The following is a 27,959-nucleotide window of genomic DNA, read 5'->3' as shown; positions in this document are numbered from 1 at the left end:
AGAGAGAGAAGGCAATAAAACCGAGCATCTAGAGGGAACAGGCAAGCCAAGGAGGTAGAAGTTAAGCACCGTCCTCCCTTTCCCCCCCACGGGCACCAGGGGACGTTACTGGGTAGCAGGTGCAGAAGGGAAGGTGTCACTGAGCCTCAGGGTGTCCTTCTTGGCTCTAGGGGCACGAAGCACATTTCAGAAAGGCACAAGAAGGCAGCTACAGTCCATGGTGGCCAGCACAGGCTAACCCCCGACTCACTATAGATATATCCTTTGCTCTGGGGACATCCTGAGTAGAGGGGTGCCATGGACCACCACTCCTGATCTCTGAGGTCCTGACCTCACTCAGGGCTCTAACAGAGGTGGAAGGGCCCAGCCAGGCACACACCCCCAGAGGCCCGAGGGGAAAAACACAGGAGGCGGATGCGGTCCATGGAACAGGACTCTGTCTGCATTTCCTGCCCTGGGCTGTAGCCTTTCCCTAGAGATGGGTCCTACTCAGATGAAGCCACAACGTTCTCCTCCGCCCTGCCTCCTCCGCTGCCAACGCACAGATGGCTGGAGAGAAGGAGGAGGGGCTGGTGGCTCCTGCCTGCCATACTCAGGAAGTCTGCAGACTCGGGACAGGCTTGCCTGGGAAGGCTTCAACCAGGCCCGCTCTAGACTTGTTCCCAAGGTCTTATTCCACCCCCACCCCAAACAGACCACCCCCCTTCTATCCGTGGTGGGGAAGCAGGAAGAAAGCTGGCCGTTGCTGTGGGTCTTTGTCCCTGCCATGTTCCATGTGGGAGGTGGTACTAGACCCCTTTGCGGGTGGTGCAGCTGAAGCTTAGTGGCCATGTCCCTTCCCAAAGGCCACTAGCAAAGAGGAAGTTGATCAAGGATCTGAGCACACAGTTCAGTCTGGCCCCATGCTTCCCATCCATGTCAGACCTGTCACAGGAACCTCTGCCAGGTGGAGGAAAGGAGCGAGTGCCACCTGGAGTACCCAAATGGTTGCAGAACCCAGGGCCTTTGTGTTCAGGGCAGCAGAGCACAGCAACCCAGCAGGCTTCCTAGAGGAGTCCTGTGTTCACCTGGGGTAGGAAGAAGGTGGCTAGGCTGGGTGAGCATTGCCCTGTGTGGCAGAGGCCTTTGTCCTTAGCTCCTGTCCGTTGGGTGGCACAGTAGGGAGCATTAGGTGCTTGCAGAGCACTGGCCCTGAAGTCCTCATACCCTTTCCAGATGTCTGGGTCCTTGGGTTCCATACCTGTCCCCTATACTTGTGCCATCTAGAAAACAGGGTGGGGCTGCTCCCTCAGCAGGGTCCTTGTTGGGCTTGGACAGTCGCAGGAGAGTCCTCCAGGAAGCATTTGTCTCAGTGAGACCCCTGTTCTTCCCTGGTACCTCCTCCTCCTCCCTGGACACCCACTGCTGTGTCTCTACATACCAGAGACTGTCACAGGGTTGCACCTTTTACCACACTGTGAGTCTGACAGGCAAGGTTCCTGCCATCTCCGCAAATCTACAGCAAGGAGTCTGGTTCCCAGGGCTTTTCTGTCTCATTGCACTTCCAAGCTGCCCCTCCAACCCCATCCATCCACAGTCATGCCTACTGTAGTCTGCTCAAACAAGAGGCAACACTCTGGAGAAGAAAGCTCCAGTAGCCCCTGGAATAGTGGGGCTGGGGCAGGGCTACTTGGCCTCAGCTATGCCCAGACCCTCAACTTCTGGGCCTAAAGAGATGCTCGGTTTTCCATTCCAACTTCCAATACCTTCACACACTCTTCTCCCAGCAAGAATGTGGTCCCTTGTGGGTGTGTTGTTCTCTTCCATTCCTACCCAGGATGGCCTGAGTTCCCCACAGGAAGCTCTGGGAGAGCATGGCTATGCTTCTGTTCTCTCTGAGTGTCCTCATGTCACTTTTGGAATGGGAATCCACCTTTGTCTGTGCACTTTCACATATACTATTCAGAAACACAGTGAGTGGACAGGGCCTGGGCAAGATTCACCCTTCAGGAAGAATCTGTATTCTCAGGCAGGGGTCACACTGCCCGGAGACTCCGACACTGGGCAGAGCCAGTGTGCCAGGCACGGACTCCCCACCGGGACGCAAGGTGGCAGCAGGGCCACAGCCGCAGGGACATGAGCAGGCTGCCCTCATTGAAAATAGGAGCTCGGAGGCAGCCACCAATTTTCTTCACTCCACTGGGCAGGAAAATGATTTCTGCCGGTTTTGTGTGTCCCAGACAGTATGCGTGCCTGTGAGAGACCTAGTCAGTCAGCTCTGGGAGTTTTGAAGTTGTTCTGGGGACAGGGCTGGCCTACTCCAGTGGGACTGGATGGCAGGAGGCAGGAAAAAGTCCTGGCTGAGCAGGTGGGCAGGCTTCAGCCACTAGCTTCCCCTGGTGCTTGCAGCTCGGCAGGCCAGGCCGGTTCCCAGGCTTTGCATCCCTTTCTCTGGGCACTTTAGTAGTGATCCCCGACCCGAGTGTTGGCTTCATTCCCAGATTCACAAAGGGCCCAAAAGGAACTCCTCAGAGGCGCTTCCAGGCACAAGGCTCGGCTCACGGAGTCACCCACAGCACTTGGGCCTACCTTAGAAGGGGTCCTGGGGCAGGAGTCAGCCGTGATCTGACCACCCCATGCCACTGGTCTCACCAGACTCAAAACAGTCAGAGGTGGCAAGGGCCAAGGTTGTTTCTAGCAGGAGGGGCTGACGGTCTGTTTACCTCAATCTGGGCTTGGGGACGCAAATAGATGCCCCACCTTCAATGTTCTGTGGCCAGAGCTGAGGCTTAGAAGCCCAGAGCGCTGTTCCTGTGAGATCAGAAGTTGGAGTAGGGTTGGAAATACGGGTAAGGTGGCCGATTTGCCCAAATTCCTAGAGCAAGTCTTTCTCGTTTAAAATGGGACAATTTTGAAAACAAACAAAGCAAGCAGGGTAAGTTGGTCATCTTAGGCTTAGGATAAAGAACTTTTTATGACTCAAGGCAAAGAGTTTGGCTGCAACTAGTGAGGGTTCCGGCACTAGGGGGAACCAAGCATTTAGCTATGAAGGCAACCTCTGCTAAGCCTCTACCAGGATCCATGGGCACTCCCCAGAGGCAGGCTGCTCTAGCTTGGGGAGCTGCCTGCTCCAGTTTCAGCCCTGCATTTCACCCCCTCTCACCACTGGTCTCCCTACACCAGGGCCCTAGGGCTACCTGGATTTCTGCCTCTTCTTGGCACCCTCATTCTTGCCTTTCTCTGGCTGGTCATGCACCTCAAGGGACAGGGGAGCCTGAGAGCTTGGCGCTTGCCAGGCCTGGCCTAAATTCTGGGCTCAACTGACCCATCCTTGCCCTGGGGCGGATCATGGCCTTGGGGTTTCATGGGTGTTGAGAAAATGGTCAGATAAGAATGGGATATCTTGGATCAACTCCAACTCAAATAAATAAAGATGTTAGGGAGAAAATTGAGAGTGGTAAAGTGCTTGCCCCATAAGCATGGTTAAGGATCCCCTACAGAAAGAGTTGGGGACCATGGTACATACTTGTTTATCCCAACATCAGGGAGGTAGAGATGGGCAGATGTCTCATTCACTGGCCAGCTAGTCTACCTGAATCTGAGAGCTCCAGATTCAGTGAGAGACCCTGTCTCAAAAATAAATAAATAAATAAAAATAAAAAAGTGGAGAGTGATTGATGGAGACATTCAACATCAACCCCTAGCCCACATGTGTGCACGAGACTATGTAACCGTGTATAACACACACACACACACACACACACACACACACACACACACACACACACACACACACACACAGCTCCTTAACGGTGCCCATGGCTCACTGTGCGCACACATTCTGACCTTGCGCTCTGCTGCTCATGGGCATGTAACTTCTCCTTGAGATGCTTATGCTATTTCAGTTGGCAGCATTGAGCCCTCTCTCCGGAAAGCTGTCTGTTTTGAAGATAGGGAACAGAGACTGTGATCACCCTCCTGAGTCCCCGTGTGCCTAGGAGGCTGCATCCATGGCACGGCTGGAAGACGGTGGCTCAGAAGCAGGCTGAGCCTTTGGAAATCTTTTCGCTGTGCGCATTACAGCTTTATTGAGGCGTGAAGTACACAGCTCGTAGTAGTTACAGTGTAACATGATAAGTTTTGACATATGCAGATGCCGAGAAACCATCACCACAATCAAGAGAACGTGGATCTCAGTCAATTGCGAGCATTTTCTGGGGCTTGTAGTAAATCCCCCTCCCTCCGCCCTAGCACTGATCTGCCCCCATCATTACAGATTACCTTGCGTGTTTTAGACTCTCCCGTAAGGGGAGTAATATTCTATATCCTCTTTTTTTCTGTGGTGTGTGGACGTGTGCGCGCGTGCACCTGTGCACAAAGCATGAGCCTGAGATTCACCCAAACCTGTGTCTCAATAGCTCATTCTTTTTAAATGGTGAGTAGTATTCCATCAGATAGGCTATTGTTTCTAAAATGTATTCATCTAGGAACGCACACCTGGCTTTTTCCAGTTCTACTTTGGCTACTGTAAACACAGTCTCTATGACAATCCATGTACAAATCGCCATGTGCAGACACTGCTTTTTGATTTCCCCTGGGTAAGAACCTTAGAATAGAGATGGACCACACAGAAAGTGCTATGTCCAGAAACTGCCAAGCTTTTTCCAAATGCTCGAAGCATCTTACATTCCTGCCAGCAGAGCTTGAGCGCTCTAGTTGCTCCATGTCCTTGTCAACACTGGGTATGTTCTTTTTAGCCACCTGTGTTCAGTTCTCATTTTCCAAAGGACAGCAGACACGGGGGAATCTACTTCACTTTGTCCCATGTTTTAATTGGGTTGGTTGTGTTTCCATTACTCAGTTGTAATGCTCTTTATGTATTCTAGACTTTATAAAGTCTTTGGTTGGCTTTTTCAGTTTTTTAAAAGTGTTTTTTTTTTTTTTTTTTTGAGAGGAGGGTTTTTATTCCGATCAAGTCCATACTTAGTAGTTTCTAATAATTTGTGTTAAGACAGCTTTTCTCAACAATGACATCAGGAAATCTGAAGGCAAATGGACACAGACCTAGAAAGGCAAACATGGTATGTACTCACTTGTAAGTGGACATTAGCGGTAAAGTAAAGAATAGGCATGCTACTCTCCACAGACCCAGAAAGGTAGGTAACAAGAAGGACCCAAATGGGGATCTCTCTGGGAAGGGGAAATAGAAGAGATCTCCTGGGTGGACTGGGGAACGAGTGGGGATGGGAACATGAGGGACCAGGCTGGGGGTGGATGGAGGGGTAGAGTAAGGAAAGAGATGACCTGTTGGGGGCATTTTGGGGTCAGGTAGAGGCCTGATGCAGGCAGACTCCCGTGAATCTGCAGGGATGACCCCAGCTAGGACTCAAGAGGGCCAAGCTCAGGGAATACTGTTGAGGAGAGGGAAGAAAGATTGTACAAGCCGGGGTGCGGGGTGGTCAAGGTCATCACAAGGGAACCCACAGAAATAGCCAACCGGGCTCATCGGAGCTCACAGACTCAGGACTGGCAGCTAGGGTACCAGCATGGGACGGACCCAGGTCCTCTGTATATGTGTGACAGTTGTGTAGCCTGGTCTACTTGTGGGACTCCTGGCAGTGGGAGCAGGGCCTGTTCCTAACACTTTGAGTGGCTTTTGGAAACCCATTCCTCATGCTGGTTTGCCTTGCCCAGCCTTGGTGCAAGGGGAGGAGCTTAGTCCTGCTTCAACTTGATATGCCAGTGCTTTGTTGACACCCATGGGAGGTCTGCCCCTCTCTGAGCAGAAACAAAGGAGAGGTAGATGGCGGAGAGGGGGGAGGTGGAGGGAGGAATGGGAGGGGCGAACAAATGAATAGATTTAATTAATAAAAGAAGAAGAAAAGAGAAAAACAAAAGAGACAGTGTTTCTGAGCAGTTGTTACTAATACAGTTTCTGCCGACTAGTCCACCTTGGTGTCTTACAGTCTTGCTGTTGTAGTAGTATCTGTTTGTAGAGCCCTTAGTGACATTTACGTAGGTGACTATCTCAGTCTGCTTTCTGTTGCTGCAAGAAAATTAGCCATGAACAGGGAAAGAGGTTGATTTGGCTCACGGCTTTGGAGGTTTCTAGGTAGCAGGGTGCTGGCAGGCCTCTCCTGTGGCAGCAGTGAAGGGAGACGAGGAGGAACACATGGGTCCTCTGGCCCAGGCCACCTGCTACTCTAGAAACTTATTCAGTCCCCAAAGCAAGAACTCACGCTGATGGGGATTAACCCAGTCCCTTAAGAAAGGGCTAGTTTTGAGGTATAGTTCAGTGGTAGAGGAGTTTTATGGCATGCAGGAGTCCTGGGGGTCCGTCCCAGCCCTGAGCCCCTGATGCTGAAGCTGCTCTCAAAGCCTTTCATCTAAGTGTCATGGCAACGCTATTTCAGCATGGGTACAAACCATAGACACTGCTTCACAACAGCATGCTGTCTGCTAAGCTGCAGAGGCAGCTTAATTTCTAATCTGCAATTCATGACTTTTCTCACTTCCTTGCTTTCCTGCCCTGTCTAGGGCTTGGATGTAATGTTTGGGAGAAGTGGTGGGAGGCGCCATCCTTGCCTGGGACAAGCTCTAAGGCTTTGGCTAACTATAACCCACCATACAGCTGCCCTGATAAAGAGCATAGCCTAAAGCAGTTTGGGGTGGGGGAACTTACAACTGACAATCCACCCCTGAGGGAAGTCAAGGCAGGGGCTCAAGGCAGGGTCCTGGAGGCAGGAACTCAAGCAGAGGCCACAGAGGGATGCTGTGTACTGGCTTGTTCCCTATTGCTTGCTCAGTTTGCTTTCTAATATAAACCAGGAACCATTTGCCCAAGGATGGCACTGTCCAAGTATCAACCATTAACCAGGAAAACTCCTGACAGAATTGCTCTACAGGCCAATCTGATGGAGGTGTTTACTGGACTGTGTTCCTTTTGTCCATGATGATGCTAACTTGCATCAAGTTGCCAAAAAAAATTAACCAGTGCAAGGCTCTTTTAGGTGACACTTCTGAGCCTTACTGAATCTTTAGGAATGGACTGTGAAGCGTCTCAAAAAGTTACTTTGTATCTATCAAGAGAATTGTGGGTGTTTTCTGTTTAGTTTGTCAACATGTTGGATTCCTTGAAGTTTCAGATCTTGAACCATCCTTGTATTGCTGAGATAATCTCCTTAAACATGACTGATGGATATCGTTGTTTGTATTCTATTGCATTTAGTTTGAAAACATTTGTGTGTATGCACACAAGTGTGTGTGTGTGTGTGTGTGTGTGTGTGTGTGTGTGTGTGTTCATGCACAGAGAGGCCAGAGGGCAATCTTGGGTGCTGTTCCTCAGAAAGTATCCACCCTGTCATTTGTGACCAGGTCTCTCACTGAGGCCTGAAACTCATCCATTTGTCCAAGCTCAGGGGTCAGCAGTCCCCAGGGGTCCACCTGCCTCCACCTCCCCAGGACACAAACACTCTACTGACTCACTCATCTCCTTGTCACCCTGGCCCCTAATATGCAAACATTTCCTGAACATTTTCTGTGTCTGTTCGGTAGCCTTCTTCTCCAGGATGTTGCTGTCTAGCTTTGGTGCTGAGGTAACACTGGCCTCAAAAAACCAGTTGGAAACTTCCTTTCCTCTTCAGGTTTTGAAAGCGTTCCAATCGAATGACTCCCATGTCTTCATTAAGACTTCGGTAGTTTTGCCAGAAAAGTCATCCGGATCTGGAAATTTCTTTATTCTCTCATATCTTGCAGTTTGCTGCCTCAGGTCTTAAGGAGCTTTGCAGTTCTTTTAAGAAGTTTTTAATTAAAATATAATTACATCACTTCCCTCTTCTCTTTCCTTCCTCCCCCTCTACTTCCTTGCAAATTGATAGCCTCTGGAAATTTCTTTGTAGACATTTTAAGACTAAAAATGCCATTTCTTTAATGAATGTGGCTATGGATTCCTTTAAATCATTTTTTTTTTTCCTGGTTCACCTAAGGTATTGGATTCTCCGGCATGAAGTTGTTTAAAATATTCCCTTGTTATCATTCCACATCTGTAGGAGTCACAGTGTTCCATCTCGCCCCAGTGCTGGTACTGGCAATTCATTCTCCCCCCTCCCTCCCTCCCTCACTCCCTCCATCCCTCCCTCCCTCGGTGTCCTCCCTGTCTTTCCCTTTCTCCTCCTCCTCTTTCTTCTCCCCATTCCCCAGGTGCTGGGCATAGACCCCAGAGCTCTAATACCCTAGTAAAGCACCTTGCTGTTGAACTATACCCTTGGCGTCTTGACCCTTAAAGAGCCAACATTTGATTTAACTGATTTTCCTGTGGTTTTGAGTTTTCCATTTCACTGACTTCTGCTCTTATCTCCGCTGTTTTTTTTTTTTTTTTTTAAATCTACTTATTTGGTATTTTTTTTTTTTTTTTTGGATGGGATGTGAGGAGGTTGAAACTTAGTTTCATGTAGCCCAGGCTGACCTCTAACTCACTAAGTAGCCATGATTGGCCAAATTCTTTTGCCTCCACCTTCCAAGCACTGTGATTACACGCGTGCCACTCAAGGCTCCGTTTCTTCTTTCTCATATAAGCACATCAGTGCTTCAGTGTTCCCTAAAATCATCATTGTCGCTTCATTTTAACATGTCATGTTTTTATTATTTCCACGCAAGAGAATGTTGCCTTTCAATGTGTTTATTTTTAAATATAGTACTTTATTAATTTTTCTGAGAGTTTCATACAATGTATTTTGATTATATTCGCCCCCAAAGAATCTCTCTGTTTTTATTCCCAGACCACCTCCCTACCCACACCAACTTCATGCCATAGATTTAAAAAAAATTACTCATTGAGTTCAATTTGTGCCGCTTGTAAACTCCTGGGTCTGCGCCATCCGTCAGTGCAGTAGCGCCGTCTTGTCGGGAAAATTCTGTTTCCCTCCAGTCTTCACAACCTCTGACTCACAGCCTCCAACCCCTTCCCTTCTGTGAGGGTCCCTGGGACTTGGGACGGCGTGGGGGAGATGAAATGGGATTTGCGTTTGTGTCTGAGCTCTCTCCACTGACGTTGGTTCTCAGTGTTTCCACCACTCAGGTTCCTGAGTTAACCATGTCGGCTGCACAAAGGGATTCCTCTGAGGAGGTCTGAGCGGCGTCTGCCTCAGGGCACACAGTTACAAACTTAAGAGTACGATTTGATACTGTGTCCATTGAGCGGAATGTCAGTAGTAGCTTCACCCTGGAGCCTGTGAACTCCGCAATCTCAGACTGCTGACCCGATTCACAGTAGCAGACACCGATTGGGCTTTAAATCCATCCGGGAGGCAGTTGCTGGTGCTGTCGCTGTACCCATGGCTGTATCTTGCCACGCTGGTCATTATTGCAGTTTGCCCTGCTCACAGCTGGGTGATACTGGTGATGCCATTCCCACCCGCAGCCTGTATACGTCTTCTAGTACTATGAAAGTTATCCAGTCAGGAGAAAGCCCCCTGGTCAGTAGCAATTTGATTTCTTCATGCCCTGTGGTCTCTTCAGCAATAGGATATTACCATCAAGTTCTGGTGAGCAACCGAGAGAAATGGCAATAGACTGTTTTGGTCTTTTATTGTTTTTTTTTTTGGGGGGGGGGTCTTCAAAATATCTCTGATCCATAACTTGTGGTGAGGTGACCTACACCCAGTATTGGACTCTTTGTTTGGCACCTGCTGGCTTCTGGCAGGCCTACAAACCTCTGTGTAGGGCGACTCCAACTAGACTTCTAAAAATATTAATATATATGTATGTATGTATCTATCATCTATCTACCCATGCATCTATCTGTGAAGCTTATAAAATAAAATATAGCTTTTAAATATTCTTAGTGTTACATACCTCTCCTCCTCCTCTCCCCACTCCTCTGCCTTGCTCTTTCACCCTCTCCCCCGTTAAGGCCCCCCCCCATTTTCCCTTCCATCTTCATATCCCCCTGCTCCACAGCAAATCTTTTCCACTCCCCACCAACGGTCCCTTTCTAGTTTCCTGGATCCCACAGACACTCTGTGTTAAACACATAAACCTAAAGGTTTAATACTAAGCTCCACAAATGTGTGAGACTATGTGACATTTGTCTTGCTGGATCTGGGTTTCCTCATTCAATGTAATGTTTACCTAAAAATTTCATTTTTCTTTACAGGTAATAAAATTCTCTTGTGCATAGATATCACATTTTACTATCCACTCATCGGTTTATGGAGATCCAGTAGGATTCCGTGCCTTAGCTGCTATGAACGGAACAGCTATGGACAAGGATGAGTATTTACCTCAATTATTGGGTACTTTGGGTAGATATCCAAGAGTGATAAAGCTGGGTCACATGGCTGATCCATTCCCAGTTCTTTAAGGAAGCATCTCATTAATTACCATAGGAGCTGCACCAGTTTTTATCTGCTCTAGTGGTGTATGAGGGTACCCCATTCCTCACCAGCACCTATTGTCTTTTATTTCCATAATCTTGGCTGTTTTGACTGGGGCGAGTTGAATCTCAAGGTAGTTTTAATCTGCATTTCCCTGATGGCTAAGGATGTTGAACACTTTAAAAAATATTTCTTACCCACTTGTATTTCCTCTTCTGAGAACTCTCTGCTCTGTTCTATAGCCCACATGATGGGGGATGTCCTTTTGTATATATGTTTCTCTTATTGGTTGATGAATAAAACACTGTTTGGCCAATAGAGGCAGGAAGATTGGCAGGACTAGGAGACATGAATTCTGGGAAAAATAGGCAGAGAGGCTCGGCTGAGAGACCTGTTGTAGCCACCAAAGGAGAAACAGGTGTGGGCATTCTCCTGTAATCCAAGACCTCGTGGAAATACATAGATTTATAGAAATGGGTTAATAATTAAGACAGAGATAGCCAATAAGAATCCCTAGTCATCTGCCAATAGTTTATAATTAATGTAGCATCCATGTGTTTATTTGGGGCCAATTGAGCTGTGAGACCAGGTGGGACAAGAAAACTCCAGCTACACTCACATTTTAATTGTGTGGCTGATTACTTGGCATTTAGTTTTTTTGAGTCCCTTCTATACTCTGGACACTGACCCTCTGTCAGATGCAAAACTGGGAAGAAGTCTTACCTCCCCCCCCCCCCCCCCCGCCCCCGGTCTGTGGCCTCTTCAGTTGCTCAATAGTCTCCATGCAGTATAGAAGCCTTTTAATTTCACAAGGTGGTCCCACCTGCTGATTATTGGATTATTGGTCTCATTTCCTGGGCAACCAGACTCCTGTCCACCTCAGACTATATCTCAAGATGCACTCCCTATTCTTGTAGAAGTTCTAGAATTTATGGTCTATGCTCAGCAGGGAGATTGGCCCAGTGATTGATTCTCTTTTATTGTTGGATCATTTTCTGGTTCTGGTATCAGGGGAATCTTGGCTTAATAAAGAGTTTGGAGATGCTATTTCCTTTTCTGTTTTACAGAATAATTTCAGTAGTATTGGTGTTAGCTGTTCTTTGAAGACCTGGTAGAACTCTACACTATGCCCACCAGGACCTGGGCTGATGTAATTGCAATATTTTAAATCACTGTTATAGATCTATTTACTTCATCTCAGATCAACTTTAGCAGGTCACATGCATCTAGAAATTCATCTGTTTCTTTTAGATTTTCCAGTTTAATAGAATACAATTTTTTAAAATGTCTTCATGATTTTCTGAACATATCAAGATGACCCTCATAGACCCATAGGGAGTGGTGTTATTGGAGATGTGGCCTTGCTGGAGGAAGTGTGTCACTGGGGGTTGGCTTTGAGGTCTAAAATGCTCAAGGCAGACCCAGTGTCTCTTTGTCTTCCTGCTGCCTGCTGATCCAGACGTACATCTTTCAGCTATGACTGTCTACCTGCATGCCATCATGGTTCCATCGTGACAACAATGGACTAAACCTCTGAACCTGTAAGCCAGCAACAATTAAATGTTTTCCTTTATAAGAGTTGCCATGGTCATGGTTTCTTTTCATGGCAACAGAACTCTGACTAAAGCAGTTGTTTCTTGTTATTTTGTTGATTTTGTAGTGTTTGGGGCATTTTTAAGTCTCCTTTTGCTGAATCATGCCTTACCATCATTTATTTTCCCCTTGAGTGTGTTTATCTTTCTCTTCAGACTGCAGCATCCCTTCCAGCCTTCTCTATAGGGCAAGGTTGGTACTCATGAATTCCTATAGTCTGCCCTTTATGATGGAAAGTTTTGTTGTTGTTGCGCTGTTGATTATGATGGAGAGTTTTGCTGGGTATGTTAGACTGAGTTGGCAGTTGTGGTCTTTGGAATTGAGAAGACATCAGTTCAATCCCTTCTTACTGTCATGGTTGAAAAGTCAGCTATTCTGTTTGTCCCATCTTTGTATGTAACTTGGCTCTTCTCTTTTGCTGCTTTCAATATTCTTTGATGTTGTTCTGTTCATTTAGTGTTTTAATTATAATACAACATAAGGAGTTTCTTTTCTGGTGCTATCTGTTTGTTGTTCTGTGTACCCCCAGTATCTAGATGGGCTTCTAGTTTTCTACATGAGAAATTTTCTTCTTTGGTTTTAGTGAAAATATATTCTATGCATTTTGTTTGAAACCTATCTTTCTATGTGCTCATACCACATAGACTTTGCCTTTTCAGGAAATCCAAGAGTTTCTTCATGTTTTGTTTCTACATAAAAAATTTTTGTCTTTGTAATTAATAAATGGAACTTCATGAAACCAAAATCTTCTGTAAGGCAAAGGACACTGTCAATAGGGCAAAATGGCAGCCTGCAGAATGGGAGGGAGGGTTGATCTTAAAATATATAAAGAGATCAAGGAACTAGACATCAGAAACCAAATAATCCAATTAAAAATGGGGTACAGACCTAAACAGAGAATTTTCAATAGAAGAATCTGAAATGGGAGAGAAACATTTAAAGAAATGTTCAACATTCTTATCCATCAATAAATGCAAGTCAAAAGGACTCTGAGATTCCATCTTACACCTTTCAGAATGGCTAAGTTAAAAAAAAAAGCCCCACAAGTGACAGCTCATGCTGGAGAGGATGTGGAGCAAAGGGAACACTCCTCCATTGCTGGTGGGAATACAAACTTGTTCAGCCACTTTGAAAATCAATATGTTGGTTTCTCAGAAAATTGGGAATCAATTTACTTCAAGATCCAGCAATACCACTCTTGGGCATATACCCAAATGATGCTAAATTATATCAGAGCACTTGCTTAACTATGTTGACCTATGGTGGTTTTTCATTACCATCGCCATTTTGGTTTGAGTTTCCTTCACTATTTCTATCTCTTTATTAGGTTTTATTTTCATATTGTGGGTTGACTTCCTTATTTCATCAGCTGCCTGTTTGTGGTCTCTCGGCAAATGGTAGGCTCTTCTTTGAGTTATGCGTTTGTTTTTGAAACAGGTCTAGGTTGTCCTGAATGGACTGAAACTTGCTATGTAGACCAGGCTGGTCTCAAACTCACAGAGATCCTCCTGCTCTGCCTCCTGAGTGCTGGGATGAAAGGTGTGTGCCACCAACACCTTTGAATTTTTTAAACCATATTTATAATCGGTCTTTTGAACTCTGTGTCTGAAATGCCATCAAAGTCATTTTGATAGGTGGCCATTCATGTGATCTTCTTCACGTTTCCTGCGCTGCCACACTGGGATCTGCCCGTCTGTGGTTAGATAATCGGTAAAGATTTGCTGTCTTGTTCCTAAGTTCAGGTTGCCTCCCCTCTTTCCATTTGTCCAGTGTCTGTGCTTGTGTATGCAAGCCACAGCACACACGTGGGAGTCAGAGGACAACTTAGAAGAATTGGCTTTCTCCTTCCACTGTGTGAGTTTGGGAATTTAATTCAGGTGTTCAGGCTTGCTGGCTCACTGCCTGTCTTAGACACTGTTCTATTGCTGTGAAGAGACATCACGGCCAAGGCAACTTATGAAAGGAAGCAATTAGTTGGGGGCTTGTTCACAGTTTTGGAGGGTGAGCCCATGACGTCATGATGGGAACTCTGGCAGCAAGCGGGCAAGCATGATGGTGGAGTAGTAGTTATCTTACCTGAAAATGCAGGGAGGCAGGGAGGCAGAGAGAGAGAGAGAGAGAGAGAGAGAGAGAGAGAGAGAGAGAGAGAGAGGGAGGGAGGGAGGGAGGAGGGAGGAGGGAGGGACTGGGCCTGCCATGGGCTTTTGAAATCTCAAAGCTAACCCACAGTGGCATATGCTCTTCAACAAGGACACACCTCCTAACCCTAACTGTTTACAGTTCCGCTAATGGCAGGCCAAGCCTTCAAATACATGAGCCTATGGGGGGCGGGGCACTCTCATTCAAACCATCACCCTGTCTGTGCCATCTTCTGGGCCCCCAGAAATTCTAATCCATTGTGATTTCCCCCTGTGACATGTTGGTTACTTAAAAGTGTGTAATTTGACACCCAGATGTTTTATGCTTTCCAGATGTTTGTATGGCTTAGTTTTGGGTTTCTATTGCTGTGATGAAACACCACAACCAAAAAGCAAGTTGGGGAGGAAAGGGTTTATTTGACTTATGCTTCCTTATTTCTGTTCATCGTTGAGGGAAGTCAGGACAGGAACTCAAACAGGGCAGGATCCGGGAGGCAGGAGCCATTAAGGAGTGCTGCTTACTGGCTTGCTCCCAAATGTTTTGCTCAGCCTGCTTCCTTATAGAACCAAGGCCTGCCAACCCAGGGATGGAACCACCTGCTAGGGGCTGGGCCCTCTCACGTCAGTCACTAATTAAGAAGATGCCTTTCAGCTGGACCTCATGGAGGCATCTTCTCAAATGAGCTTCCCTTCTTTCAGACAACTCTAGTTTGTGACAAAACCCTGTCCAGCACCCTAGGTGTCTCCTGCAGCTGGTGCCTAACTCAATCCCACAGTGAACAGAGGGCATGTTTGGTAGGATTCAAGCCCTCTACAGATGACCCCAGGAGATGTTATTTTGACAAAGGTGGTTCGTTCCCTTAAGGAGGTCAAGTCTGCTGCTGCTGTTAGGTGGGGGCGTCCTGCAGTGTTGCTTCTTTGCACTGTATAACTGGACTCTGCTTTTGTGGGCTCTCAGCAGTTTGATTATGAGGTGACTCTCTCCCCCTCTTCTCCTCCCCCTCCTCTTCCCCCTTCTCCTCCCTCCTCCCTCTCCTCCTCCTCCTCCTCCTCTTCTTTTTTTTTTTTTTTTTTTTTTTTTTTTTTTTTTGAGGCAGTCTCTCATTTTGCCGCCCAGACTTGCCTGGAATTCATGGTGACCCCTTTGACTGATGAAATTACAGGTGTGAGCCACCAATCCCAGCTTGCTCACTCTATTTCTTTCTTGTGTTCTTTCTGTTTCTGCATCGTATTCACCGGGATTCTCAGTTGTCTATAGATTTCTGATTTGGACATTCTATTTTGTTTCTCTAGGTTCTTTTCCCCCCTGTGCATACATTAGTCCCCTCAGTGCATCTCACAGCACAGTGAACCTTCTTCATTCGGCGTCACTTTCTCCTCTCATTTTGGACTGTCCTCATGGCTATTATATGCCTGTGTACTTGCTTGGTGTTCCTTTCACATTTAACCTGCCGTTCGTCCCAACTAGTCACTGCCATCCCATATACTTTCTTGATTATTTTACATTTATTTATTGTGTGTGTGAGCGCACATGTGCCTGTAGGTGTGTACACGTGCATACCTGCAGCAACTCAATGGGGAAGGTCAGAGGACAGTCTATTCTCTTTCCACCACGCAGGAGGTGGGACTTGAACTCAGATTGTCAGGCTTGTTCTCAAACACCTTGTGGTGGTTTGAATAAGAATGGCCCACATAGGCTCACAGATTTGAATGCTTAGTCATCAGGGAGGGGCACTATATGAATGGGGAGGAGGTGTGGCCTTGTTGGAGGAAGTATGTCCCTGGGGGCGGGCCTTGAAGTCTCAAATGCTCAAGCCAGGCCCAAAGACCGTCTCTCTCCCTGCTGCCTGTGGGTCCAGATGTAGAAGTCCCAGCTCCTTCTCCAGCACCACGTCTGCCTGCATGCCCCCGAGCTCCTCCCCATGGTGACAGTGAACCCCTGCAACTGTAAGTGACCCCTACTTCAACGCTTTCCTTAGTGAGTTGCTGTGGTCATAGTGTCTCTCCACAGCAATAGAATTGTGACTAAGACATACCTTTGCCAAGTTAGCCATTTCACAGGCCCCCAAACACTTCGCTTTAACTCTGTCTACAAGCCCACTTTGTAGTTTTGAAATTCTACTCCATTTGTTCTTCCTCATGCTCATTGTCATCTCTGTTTTCTCAGCATCTGTCTGTTCTCTGTCCCATGGCTCCTCTTGTCATCTGGCCACTTCCAGAACCTTTTCTATTCACTTATGTTTCCTTTTCTTAGGGGCCATTGTCCCCCCCCCCCTGCCTTTGCTTGGTTGGTAACTTTGACTGGATGCCAGGAGCTGGAATTTAACCTTGTTTGGTGCTGGGCTTTTTTTTTTTTTTTTTCTTATTCCAGTTTAAAGGTGTTTCAGCTTTTTTTCTAAGTCCAAATTACTGGACCCTTCTCAGACCCGCTTCTGGTTCTCTGAGAGCCCAGGAGGTCATCTGACCCCTTGTTGATGTGGTGCTTTTCTAAGAACTGTTCTGTCAGGGTCTTCTGAGAGCTTGATAGGGTGGGGGTTGGTACTGGCAGTGGGTGGGGTGTGGCATAGAGATGCCACGTAGGGTGTGACTATAGGATGAACTGACCTGACCCCCACCCCACCACACACATATCTTATACCTGACAAACACTGGGGCCTACTCCCAAGAGCAGCAACCCCTGGTGATCTTTTTGCTTATGTATTTATTTATTTGGTTGGTTTTTTGAGACAGGGTTTCTCTGCGTAGCCCTGGCTGTCCTGGAACTCATTTTGTAGACCAGGCTGTCTTTGAACTCACAGAGATCTGTTTACCTGTGCTGGCCAAGGGCTGGGATCGACAGTGTGCACCAACAAGCCCAGCTAACCCTGATGATCTTAAAGGACTGTTCACATGACACCCTCCCTGTATTAGTTATGTTTCTGTTGGATGTGATAAAATGCCATAAACAAGACATCATATTGAAGCAAGAGTTCATTTTAGCTTATGGTTCCAGGGAGTTAATTAACATCTATAACAGCGAGGACAGCATGATGGCTGCAGAAGGAAGCTGAACTCTGCTCAAGCACAAAGCAGGGAGGGAAATAGAGAGTAGGGTGCAGCCTTAAGCTCTCAGAGCCCACCCCTAATGACACACCTCCTCCAGCAAGACCACATCTCCCAAGTAGCACCACCAACCGGGGACCAAGTATTCAAATGATGGAGGCTGTGGGGGGCGTTTCTCTTTCAAACCACTTGGCATGAGAGGAGCCTCATTGCTCTGTGCAGCTTCTTCTACAGGACCACCAAGCTGACAGTTGTTCCTGCCAGCTGTGGTTTAATGCAGGGTGTGCCACACCCCGAGGCTGCCCAAGGGGACCAGACAGGGATTCGAAATGGCATCTTAACACTTACCAGAGACTGATGAACGCAACAGTGGCCTTTCTTTTGAAGATGTATTAATATATGCAGATAACATCTATGGAAGCAAATCTCTGAGCCACGGCCTGCCTGGGTCACAAACCCCAGTGGAAAGAATGGAAGAAGGAGCGTCAGAGTGCTTGGTGTAGACACCCAGAGCCTGAAACAATCCACTCGTGGCTGGTGTGGACAGTGTGCCTTCTCCAGGCTAGAAAAGCTGTCAGCCTCCACTCGGTTGCCCAGAGCCCCTTTCTGCAAAGCAGGGAGAGAGCTGGTCTCTGGCATTCCTCTTCCAGAGTCACAGAAGCTGATGGGGGTGAACTCCTGAGCAGTTCTGGGTAGACGTTGCTCCAGAAGGTCATTTTATCCCCTGAGCAGAAGAGGGTGGATGGCAGGAAATGCTGGCTGGCTTTGCCCCACTCCAGGGCACACAGAGGACTTCAATATTATTAGGCATGTTTCTGGATTTTACATTTAGAAAGAGAGAGAGAGTGGAAACAATCAGGACAGAATGCCAGTCATTGTCCTTGCCTGGTGGCAGCACGCAGCTGTGCTGGCTTTGTTCCTGTACTCTTCTGAAATGGAAGACAGCGGACGCTGGGCTGCCTGTTGGCAGAGTGCCGAGTGTCCCTGCTCTGATTTCAGGACGTGTCCCTGGCCTGCCCAGCAGTCCTATGAGTCCTCATCCTTGCCCTGACAGCCCCTGATGCTCCTCCTAGAGGCTGCTGCTCTCGGGCAGAAGAGCAGATGGCCAATCTCTGGGTGCTCAGCCTCTTGCAAGCTCGTCTCTCCCACCATGCCCAGGCCCTGTCATATCCAGGAGCCTCTGAGCTAAGAGCTGGGAGCTTGAGGGCCCACCCGGGCAGCTAAAGAAATGGGGATATTTAGCTATTCTTTGAGAGTTTTACACATGTATGCAATCCATTTTGACCATATCTACCCCCCCACTGCCCCATCCAGCTCTTCCCAGCCACCCCTCCACATCCCTCCCAACTTCCTGTCCTCTATAGCCTCCCGGCTTCAAATAGTGCTGCCTGTATGTGCATGGGTGTGGGGCTATGCACTGGAGTATCAGGGCTACACCCTTAAAGGAAAGCTACCTCTCCCCCCACCAGCAGCCATCAGCCGTCAAGTACTCCTCAGCTAGGGGTTGGCTTACAAGCCTCTCTCATCCATGCGAGAATGGTGGCTCGTTTGAACTTGCTCAGGTCTTGTGTTGGCAGCCAGAGCTGCTGTGAGCTCATGAGAGTGACAGCTCTGTCATGTCCAGGGGAGACTGTTTAACTCTTGTCCTCGCTGCCTTCCGGCTCATCCAACCATTTCACTCTCCCTTCCACAGTGTCCCCACGAGTGTGGGGGAGAGGGGTGGGACACAGATGTCTCACTTAGGCCTGAGCGCCCCACAGCCTCTCATTCTCTGCACCCTGACCCATTGTGGGTCTCTGGTCTTCATCACCCTCTACTGCAAACAGGAGCTTCTGTGACATCTGAGAGCTTCCACGGGTATAAAGGTGATTGTATAGGAGGCAGTGTGATGTTACCATGCCCATTTATGGATATAATAGTGTTATGTTCTAGGACATCCCAAGCCATGGACTCTCGGCCTAGTTTACAGCATTCCATGGAGTGGGCCTTAAATCGGCATAGGTGGTCATTATTTCAGCTCCCCCAGAAGCCTATAAAAACCTTCATGGCACCGGGAAAGCCATATCAGAACTGCCTTGACTTCTCCATGTCCTGTTGCCCAGGTGTGTGGTGTTGCAGCCATAGGTCTTGCTATTAAGTTCTTGTGGGTAACTGTTTCAGTATCATTCTGTCGTGACAAGTACCATGACCAAAAGCAGTGTAGGGAAGAAAAAGGTTTATTCCAGCTTGCACTTTACAGTTTTACAGTCCATCATGGAGGGAAGAACTCTAGGAGGAAAATGGAAGCAGGTCTGCTTGCTAGTCCACATGGTACTTACTGCCTCTGACCAAGGAACTCACTTTCCAGCCAAAGGACATGAGGAACCAAGGAGGATGCCTGCTCAGTTGGCTAGCTCTCTTATACAGCCTGGGACCACATGCTCAAGAACGGTACCGCACCTGAGAAAAGGCAACATCTTCAATAAACGATGCTGGGAAACCTGGTAGCTACAGGTGGAAGAACGAAGCTAGATCCTTATCTCTCACTGTGCACAAGCCTCATCTTCCCAGTGTACCAAGGACCTCAGCATAAGACCTGATGCCCTGAAATCCGACAGAAGAGAAAATAGGCAACTTCAACTTATAGGCACAGGTTGGGGCATTCTGAATAGGACTTCAGGAGCTCAGAGAGTGAGATCAACAATGGACAAATGGGACTCATGAAATCAAAAAGCTTATTTCTGTATAGCAAACGAAACTGATAGGTGAAGAGGCAGTTTCCAGAACGGGGACCTCTTTGCTAGCTATACATCCAACAGAAAGCACAAAAAGCTGGAAAAGAAAAACCCAAACAGCAAGAAGGCAAGCAACCCAATTCAAAATGAGCTATGGAACTGAACAGAGAGTTCTCAGAAGAGGAAATACAAATGGCTAAGAAATATTTATAAAAAGTGTTTGCCATCCTTAGTCATAAGGAAAATGCAAATTCAAACTGCTTTGATGTTTCCTCTCACCCCAGTCAGAATGGCTAAGATCAGGAAAACAAATGACAGCTAGTGCTGGCATGGGTTTGGGGACAAAGGAAGGAACCCTTATTTACTGTTGGTGGGAGTGCAAACTGGTGTAGCCACTATGGAAATCAGTGTGGAGGTTTCTCAAAAATCTAGAAATAAAACTACTGTATGATTCAGCTGCACCGTCCCTGGACATTTATTCAAAGGATTTTCTATTCCTGCCACAGAGACACATCTACACCCATGTTCAACACCATGATGGTCTTTTCACAACAGCTAGGAGATGGAAATGCCCTAATGTCCATCAACCCATGAACGGATAATGAAAACATGGCACATACGCACAATGAGATTTTATTCAGCCATAAAGAGAAATGAAATGCATTGTGGATGAAATTTAGTCAGCACTATTACCCAGAGGGAAACCCTGAATGCTACAATACAGATCTTCTAGGCAAGAATTGCTCACTGGTGCAATAATGGTGTGGAAGTTAGACGGATAACCAATCACTTTATGATTGGGTTCAGGACCTGCTCAACAGAAGGGAACCCGTTCCTGGCACTATAAACCTAGTCAAAAGACCATGACTCAGGAGGCCAAAGGCCTCCATTGGGGAACCTACTACTGTTGTGTCACTAAGTGGACATGTTGTCAAACTGCCATCTAAACATTTATATTCATACATTGAATTAGTATTGCCTTCAGTCTTGTCCACTCATCAGCAGTTAAATCAGGCGAGTAGCTAGTTAAAGTGCTGAGATTAAGTACCTGTTGAGTGCTAAGCTCTGATGGGGACATCTACATCACCCCCTCCAACAGGGCTCAAGGAATACTGTGGAAGAGGGGGCATAGGGAATGTAGGGTACAAAGAAAGGGGGAGAGGGCTGCAAAATGTTTCCTATGAATATGACATGGTCATTTCACTCAAGAACTTACTGCAGTTATGGCCGCCTGCTCAAGACCCACCCAAGATCAAGCCAACAAGGTCAGTCAACACTCCAACAGGTAGCACTGATTGGATTCTGTGGGTATGGGGATGAAGGGGAGAGGGGACTTGTTAGAGGTTCCCGGAGGGAGGGGATGGGGCATTTGGGGTGCGTGTGATCAAGGCACATTGTTTATTTGTATAAAATTGTCAGACTAAATAAAAGACATTATACTTTTAAAAAGAGAACAAGAGAGGAACAATGAATTTTGTAGGGGAAATGATTGGAACTGTCAAAACTCATATAGAGTGAGATGACTCAGGCCCAGAACATAAACATTGCGTGTTCTCTCTCATATTTATATTTATATCTTGATATTGAGTACATGGCTGAAGCAAGGAAGTAGAAAGGGGCCATGGGTCAAGGGGGCGGAGAAAAGGAGAAATATTCCTTTCAGAAAACATATCATAGTTTTATTAATATTTGGAGATTTTCATAGATCAATTCTGATTCATTCTCTCCCTACTCTTTCTCCTAACTCCTCCTAGAGCCACTCTCTATCTCCCACCCCCCTTAACTTCCTGTTCTTTAAAAAAATCTAACTCATGGAGTCCAATTTGTGTTGCCCACATTCTCATGGTTAGGGGCCATCCACTGGCATGTGGTTGGCTCACCAAGGTCCACACTGTTAAATAAAACCGACTCTCCATCTCTCAGAAGCCATCAACTGTCCATCACACGCACCCCAAATGCCCCACTCAGTTAGTGTTGGGGGCTCATGAGTCATTTCCCTCTTTATGCTAGAATGTGAGGCAACCATAGCTACTGTGAGTTCAAGAGTTCAGCGGTCCAGCCTAATCTCTGGCAGTTACAGGCTTTCCGCCATGTCTTCCACAATGGTCCCTGGGCCTCGGGGAGTGGAGCAGTACAGTTGTCCTATGTGTGGGTGAGCATTCCATGGACATTCTTTTCACCAGTTGTGAGTTTCTGTGTTAAACACCATCCACAGTACAAACTTCTCCGATAAGGGCTGAGAACAAAACTAGTCTATATGTAGAGAGATGCAAATTTAGAGGGCAGTTCGATACTATGTTCGTTTAGCAGAATAACAGGAATGGAGTCATGATTGGGACCTATGAGCTTCCTAACCATGGGTCCTTGACCAGATTTATAGTACCGAGTGCGTTTCTTTCTGTGGAGTGTACCTTAATTCAGAGCGTTTCCTTACTCCATAACACATGCACCACTATTTGTCATCAATGGGCATATGTTGGCTTGCTAGTCATCATTGTAGTTTCACAGGTTCATAGTTGGGCCCGAACATTGATAACTTTTCTCCCTTAGTAGCCTACATAGCACCTTCCTTCTGGTAAAAGAAAAGCTGGTGAACATGGAGGAGATTTTCTCATTAGAGCTAACTTGATTTCTCCATGTCCTGTGACCAGAGCCTATGGTGTTTTCAACATCATGGTCTCACCATCAAGTTCTGGTGGGCAGCCAAGGGGAATTGCAATAGCCGTATTATTGTGTGTGTGTGTGTGGGGGGGCAAAGAGGGCATATTTCTACAGCACATGTCTGTGGGGAGCCCAGTCACCCCCATGCATGCTCCACACTTTTGCCTTTGCCTGTGCATCTCATGTAAGGCTGCTCTGGTGCCACAGAGCAGAGTTCACTGCAACTGAGACGATCTGGGCCACAAAGCCTGCGATATTCATTATTCTCTCTCATTATCATCATCACCAGGATCACCACCACCATCGTCATCATTCCTTTTGTATAGTGTGATGACTTTGGAACTAGCTTACCATGACCACAAGTGTGTGGTGTGGAGCAACAGGGTCAGACGTGAGGGGTTTGGCACATAGGATGGGAAGACATCCACACAGGACCTCACTTAGCTGCCACCGGAACGCCTCCATATCACCCCCACCTGAGTCCTGCAGCAGGCCGAGCCACTCAATCAAAGGCTCACCAAGAAGCAGACTGTTCCGAGTGGGGCAGCCGCTCCCCAGCAGCTGGTGTAGGCTGGGAAAGTGGGTCAGGCCCCGGAGGGCAGCGCGGCTTTAGCTCTCCATGAGGACCTCCACTTATTAGTTACCGAGCGGGCTCCTAGCTGCCGTCAGTCCCCTGTAAAGGGGATCAAGGACTAGGGGACAGAGCAGGATGAGGTGGGGCTGAGTGTCTCAGCTTCAGGGTAGGAAGGGGGGGTTGGGCGTCTCAGCCTCAAAGATGCCCATAGGTCAAATGTGTAGAGGAGGTGTGGTATGTGTGGAAAAGTCCACCCACAAGGATGCAGGAGGTGATGAGGGGGGCAGGTGGAAGATAGAAAAGCTCTTGACATTTGAGCAGGGCCGCATGGGCCAGTCTAGAGGGTGAAGGTGGAGGGAGGCCCGTGAGCAGAAGAAACAGTGTGGAAGAGCCTGGAGACATGATTGTATGTGCAAAGGAGGGCATCTCTGAGCCATGCATGTACAAGGTTGAGGATGGAGAATCAGAGACTGTAGGGGTGGGTGGCTGACATGGGCCTCACAGGGGACAGTGAACTAGCCGGCTAGTGATAAAAGCAGCCCAGTATCTTTGGAAAAGAATTGGGGCTCAGTGACCCCTGGAGCTTAGTATCTTCAGTCTAGAGCAGCGATTCCCAACCTTCCTGATGCTGCAATGCTCATGTCATGGTGACCCCCCCTCCCCGAACATGACATTACTTTCATTGCTATTTCATCACTGCAGTTTCGCTACTGTTAGGCATCGCAATGTAAATGTCTGATATGCAGGTGGTCTCAAGCAACCCCTATGAAAGGGTCATTCTAACCCTAAGGGGTCTCGACCCACAGGGTGAGAGCTACTGATCTAGAGTCACAGTGTGGAGTGGTAATGGAACCGACAGTGACCAGAGGCTGGGACCAGGCATCAGAGGAAAAAAAGGGTATTGCTGGGGATGGCAAGAGTCAGGATGTCAAGGACTTGGGGACCCAGCTATAGATGATAGGAAGAGGGAGCTGGGTGACCTTCAGTAGGGATGAAGGCTGCTTGGACTTTCAAACCCCAGCGCCTCAAGGCTGTGCAAGAGCAGAGTTGGTGAGCCCTGTCCTCTGAAAGCCCTTTCTCTTATAGCCACCTGCTCCCTAGCCAGGCGGCCTGCTTCTCTCCTCCCCTCTGTCTTAGAGACCCCTGCCTACTATGCCTTGATTTTCTGATTGTTCAAAAACCCCGTTCGTGGGACCCCACAAGCTCACAGGCACCCCATTTGTTTGGAAAAGTCCAGACTCATGTTTCTCATGTGGACAGCTTGCTCTGGTAACTACTCTTGCCTTTGTCTTGGGCTGCTAGCACACTGAAAGTGTGCCTCTTCCCAGCTTCCCTGGGAGCCATGGGCAGTCTCCTCCATGCTCACTTCTGATGGACGAGTGGCTCAGTCCACATCTGTCACCAGATGAGGCTGGGCCTGTGGCCTAGGGTTCCTACCTGCAGGCTGTTGCCCAGGTAGGAACCCTACTTTCACCTGTGCCCAGAGGCTGGCAAGGAGGTTACCGGATAGCCAGGACAGGGTGGAAGACAGGCCTGGGATCTATCCAGGGAATGCATCCATCCCGTGGGCTTCTGGATGCCAGGCAGCACCTGGGAGGACAGGCATGGTACATGGATAGGACTGGGATAGAGTCCGGGGGACTCTGGGGGTGGCAATGGAGTGAGCCTTGTCATCTGTGGTCATTCTTGGAGAGTGGAACGACATCTCTCAAACCTCTGCGAACACTCAAATGCACTTCCTGAAGCCTCTGAGCTCCGAGTGAATGGATGTCGAGGGTGCTGGGCCCTCTCACGTGGGGTGGAAGGTGTCAGTCACTGCTGCGTCCCCTCCTCCATGTGAGTTATCCTTCTGACCTTGCCTGTATTCCCAGGGGATGTCCCTCCTAGGTGTGGCCCTTGGTAGGAAACCGATGCCCTTCCAGCTGTGAAACTACAGTGAGCTGCAGTCACTGCTGAGGTCTTTGCAGGGAGAGAAAATGAACATGCCTGGCTGCCTGGATGCTGGGAGCCAGATATCTACAATCTCCTTTCTTTAACTGCACTACCTGGACCGCTTGTGCTGGGAGCTGTTCTCAGTAGGAAGGGTCAGAACAGAAGAGCCCCTACTCTGCTCACCACAGTGGTGACAGGTCTCTGGCTTGGAGGGACCTTTATCAGCCCATGGTGTGAGTCTACCAAGCAGCAGGCAAGCACAAGTGCCAACCCTAGAGCAGACCCCAAGAAGTTGGGAAGGCCCTCTGGGATATGTCTTAGGAAGGCCCTACTTTAGTTTCCTTCAATTCATGGACTGATGGCTCAAAAAGAAACGTCTTGGAGAGTCTCTTGGGAAAGGTTTCAAGCTCTCTCCCATCATGTTCTGGGGATTTGGAAACATCTCGGCCCAATGCCAAGGAGTCTCAACACCAGCCTAGCCCTCAGATCAGGCTTGTAGACAGCTTGGATGCTTGACCCAGAAGTGAGATGAGGCAGCAAGCAGGTATTGTGTATGTAAGGAAGGGAACAGGACCTTATTCCACCATCATCCATGTAGCTCCCAGGGCTAAGAGCTAACGCCACCCTGTTAATCTTGTGTGGCTGTTGACTGTAGGATATTTGGTCTAGAGAAAGAGAGAAGATGGCAAACCATCTATTCAGCCTCTTTGTTTTAGACCTTCCCTGGGTCACATCAAATCAAGAGAGATTGTCGTGGGCAACCTATTATATGCACAAACACAAGAGTGAACGAGAAGCCCAGGGTGGTGGTGCACGGCTTTAATCCAGCATTCAGGAGGCAGTGGCAGGTGGATCACCATGAGTTTGAGGCCAGCATGGTTTATATATGGAGTTCCAGGACACCCATGGCTACATAGTAAGTAAGACCTTGCCTCCAAAGTAAAAACTAAGGAGGCAAACCACCAGCAAACAGCAAAGTCCTCACACGATCGTCTTACTAAGCCATGCCCCATTAGGAAAGCCTTTTGAAATTGCCTGGTGGGTCTCAAATTTGATCACTAGCGAAGACAAAGAACATGCCTAAGTAATAAAATTTCATTGATTTTTTATGTTTTAAAATATACAAGTAAAAAGATGGCAGCGTAAAACAGTGGGATTTCGACTTTCATTTCTCAAATACAGTGGAAGTAGTTTCAACTCTCAGTGAGGTCTCACCGTGCTCCTTTTAATGGTAGTGATAGCGGTTGTTTAGGGGATTGTCAAGCTTGTTTCCAGGCACCAACAAAGAACTGAATGACCAGAGAAGACAGAAGACCAGGTGGAGGAGGAGAAGGTTAACAGCAAAGACTGGAAGTCTGCTAAATGCCTGGCTCAGCTATTTTATAGGGTCCCCAAGTCCTTGTATCCCCATTGGTTTCGTTTCTATGTTCACCCCATCCACATTCTCTGGCAGTGTCTTCTGGGAAAAAGATAGCTATCGTAAGAAGCCTGCTTCGCTTTCTTAGTCTACACATGCCCCTCTAACTCTCCCTGACTTGTCAGATACTTGGGTTCTAATTTTATTTTCTGTGCACTTTGTTCTTAAGAAACAGTGGTCCACAAAGCAGGTGCCACCAGAGAGGTGTGAGGAGGGACATCAGAGAGACAAGATCGTATTTGTCTCCACGTCGCATGTCCAGTGTCCTCTTTCTGCATTCCATTTGGAGCTTTGCAGTTATAATTGCTGCTGGCTGAAAATGGAGTCACACACATTCCAAAATATTATTTTCATAGAAATCTCAGAATCCACTTTCAAATTCCTGTTTCAAATAGAAAACCAAGTCTACATAATTTTGCTCTCTGCAGGACTGTGGTTAGCCAGGTTGTTGAAATGATTAAAACTATTTGCCTTAATTTGTGTTCACCATAATTTGTTTCATTTAGAAACACGGTGTTTTGAAACACTGTATTAAGCTGGATTTCACCATGAAGACAAAGCTCTTACCCATTTAAAATGAGAGGTTAAGTCAGCCCAAGCGCTAAATCCATAATCCTGTTTTCAACATTATGTACCAGTACACACTTTGTTTTTTGACTTGCCATGTCACAAATATAAAATCTTTTTTTCTTAGATATTTGGCTTCCATTCAGCCACCCTCCTGCCTCCATCACCATCAACACTTTAAAGGAGTACTTAGAATTGGTAATGATTTAATAATCCCTTGGTCCTAATGAAGTGTGGTCATGATGCTGATTTGTATGACATATTTTTTTTTTCCCTTGGAAAAGAGGTACCTTTATTAAAGAGCGGGCTCAGCACTGAAGGCCAGCACCATGGCCTGCTCTATTAGCAGGAGTGGGGGTCACAGCTTTACCTAGCATTATACATTCACCTGGTAATTGTGGGGGCTGTGCCAGTCTCAGTCCCTGCGTGGGGGCACTCAGAGTATTGGCAGGGAGATGGCATGGGAACAGGGACCATAGACCTGCCCTCCTCCTCTGGATCTCTGGCTTTGAACAGATGGTTTTAAAAAACACCTCCCAAGATAACCAGGGGCCCAGCTGGGAGCCAGCACAAGTCTGCCCGTCCCTAGACAGGCTTTGCGGTTGGAACATGGCCTCCTCAGAGATGCCAAACTGCTCCAAGGGGTCCTTGCCTGTCATTTTCCTGATCTCGTTCCTGTAGAAGACGAGGGAGGCTTCGCCGCATGTACTCATAGCTGGCCCGGTGAAGTGATATTTCCTGCTGAGGTCTTCCACGAAGCTGATGGAGAAGCCGGGGCTCTTCCTGGGCCACTCTGCAACAGGGCTCCGAGGGGCTCAGCCTCGTCCGGGCGGAAGTAGAAGAGGAAGTGGACAGCTTCACCAGCCGCCTCTTGGCCACGCTGCCCTTCTTGGGGTCCCGCAAGCCCAGCTTGGCCGCCACCTCTGCCGGCTGAGGGGACAGCGCCTGCAACTCTTTCTCGTACCGCAT

General features: G+C 47.7%; 1 pseudogene; it reads right to left on the bottom strand.

Annotated features, from left to right (window-relative positions):
* Nucleotides 1–105: 105 nt before the first annotated feature.
* On the bottom strand, nucleotides 106–27,959 carry LOC113835735 (annotated as a pseudogene).

The sequence above is a fragment of the Cricetulus griseus genome, chromosome 5, assembly GCF_003668045.3.
Source record: "Cricetulus griseus strain 17A/GY chromosome 5, alternate assembly CriGri-PICRH-1.0, whole genome shotgun sequence".
In the NCBI taxonomy this organism is placed as follows: Eukaryota; Metazoa; Chordata; class Mammalia; order Rodentia; family Cricetidae; genus Cricetulus; species Cricetulus griseus.
Note: the sequence above shows the minus strand (reverse complement) of the source record. Positions and strands in the feature narration are given on the sequence as shown.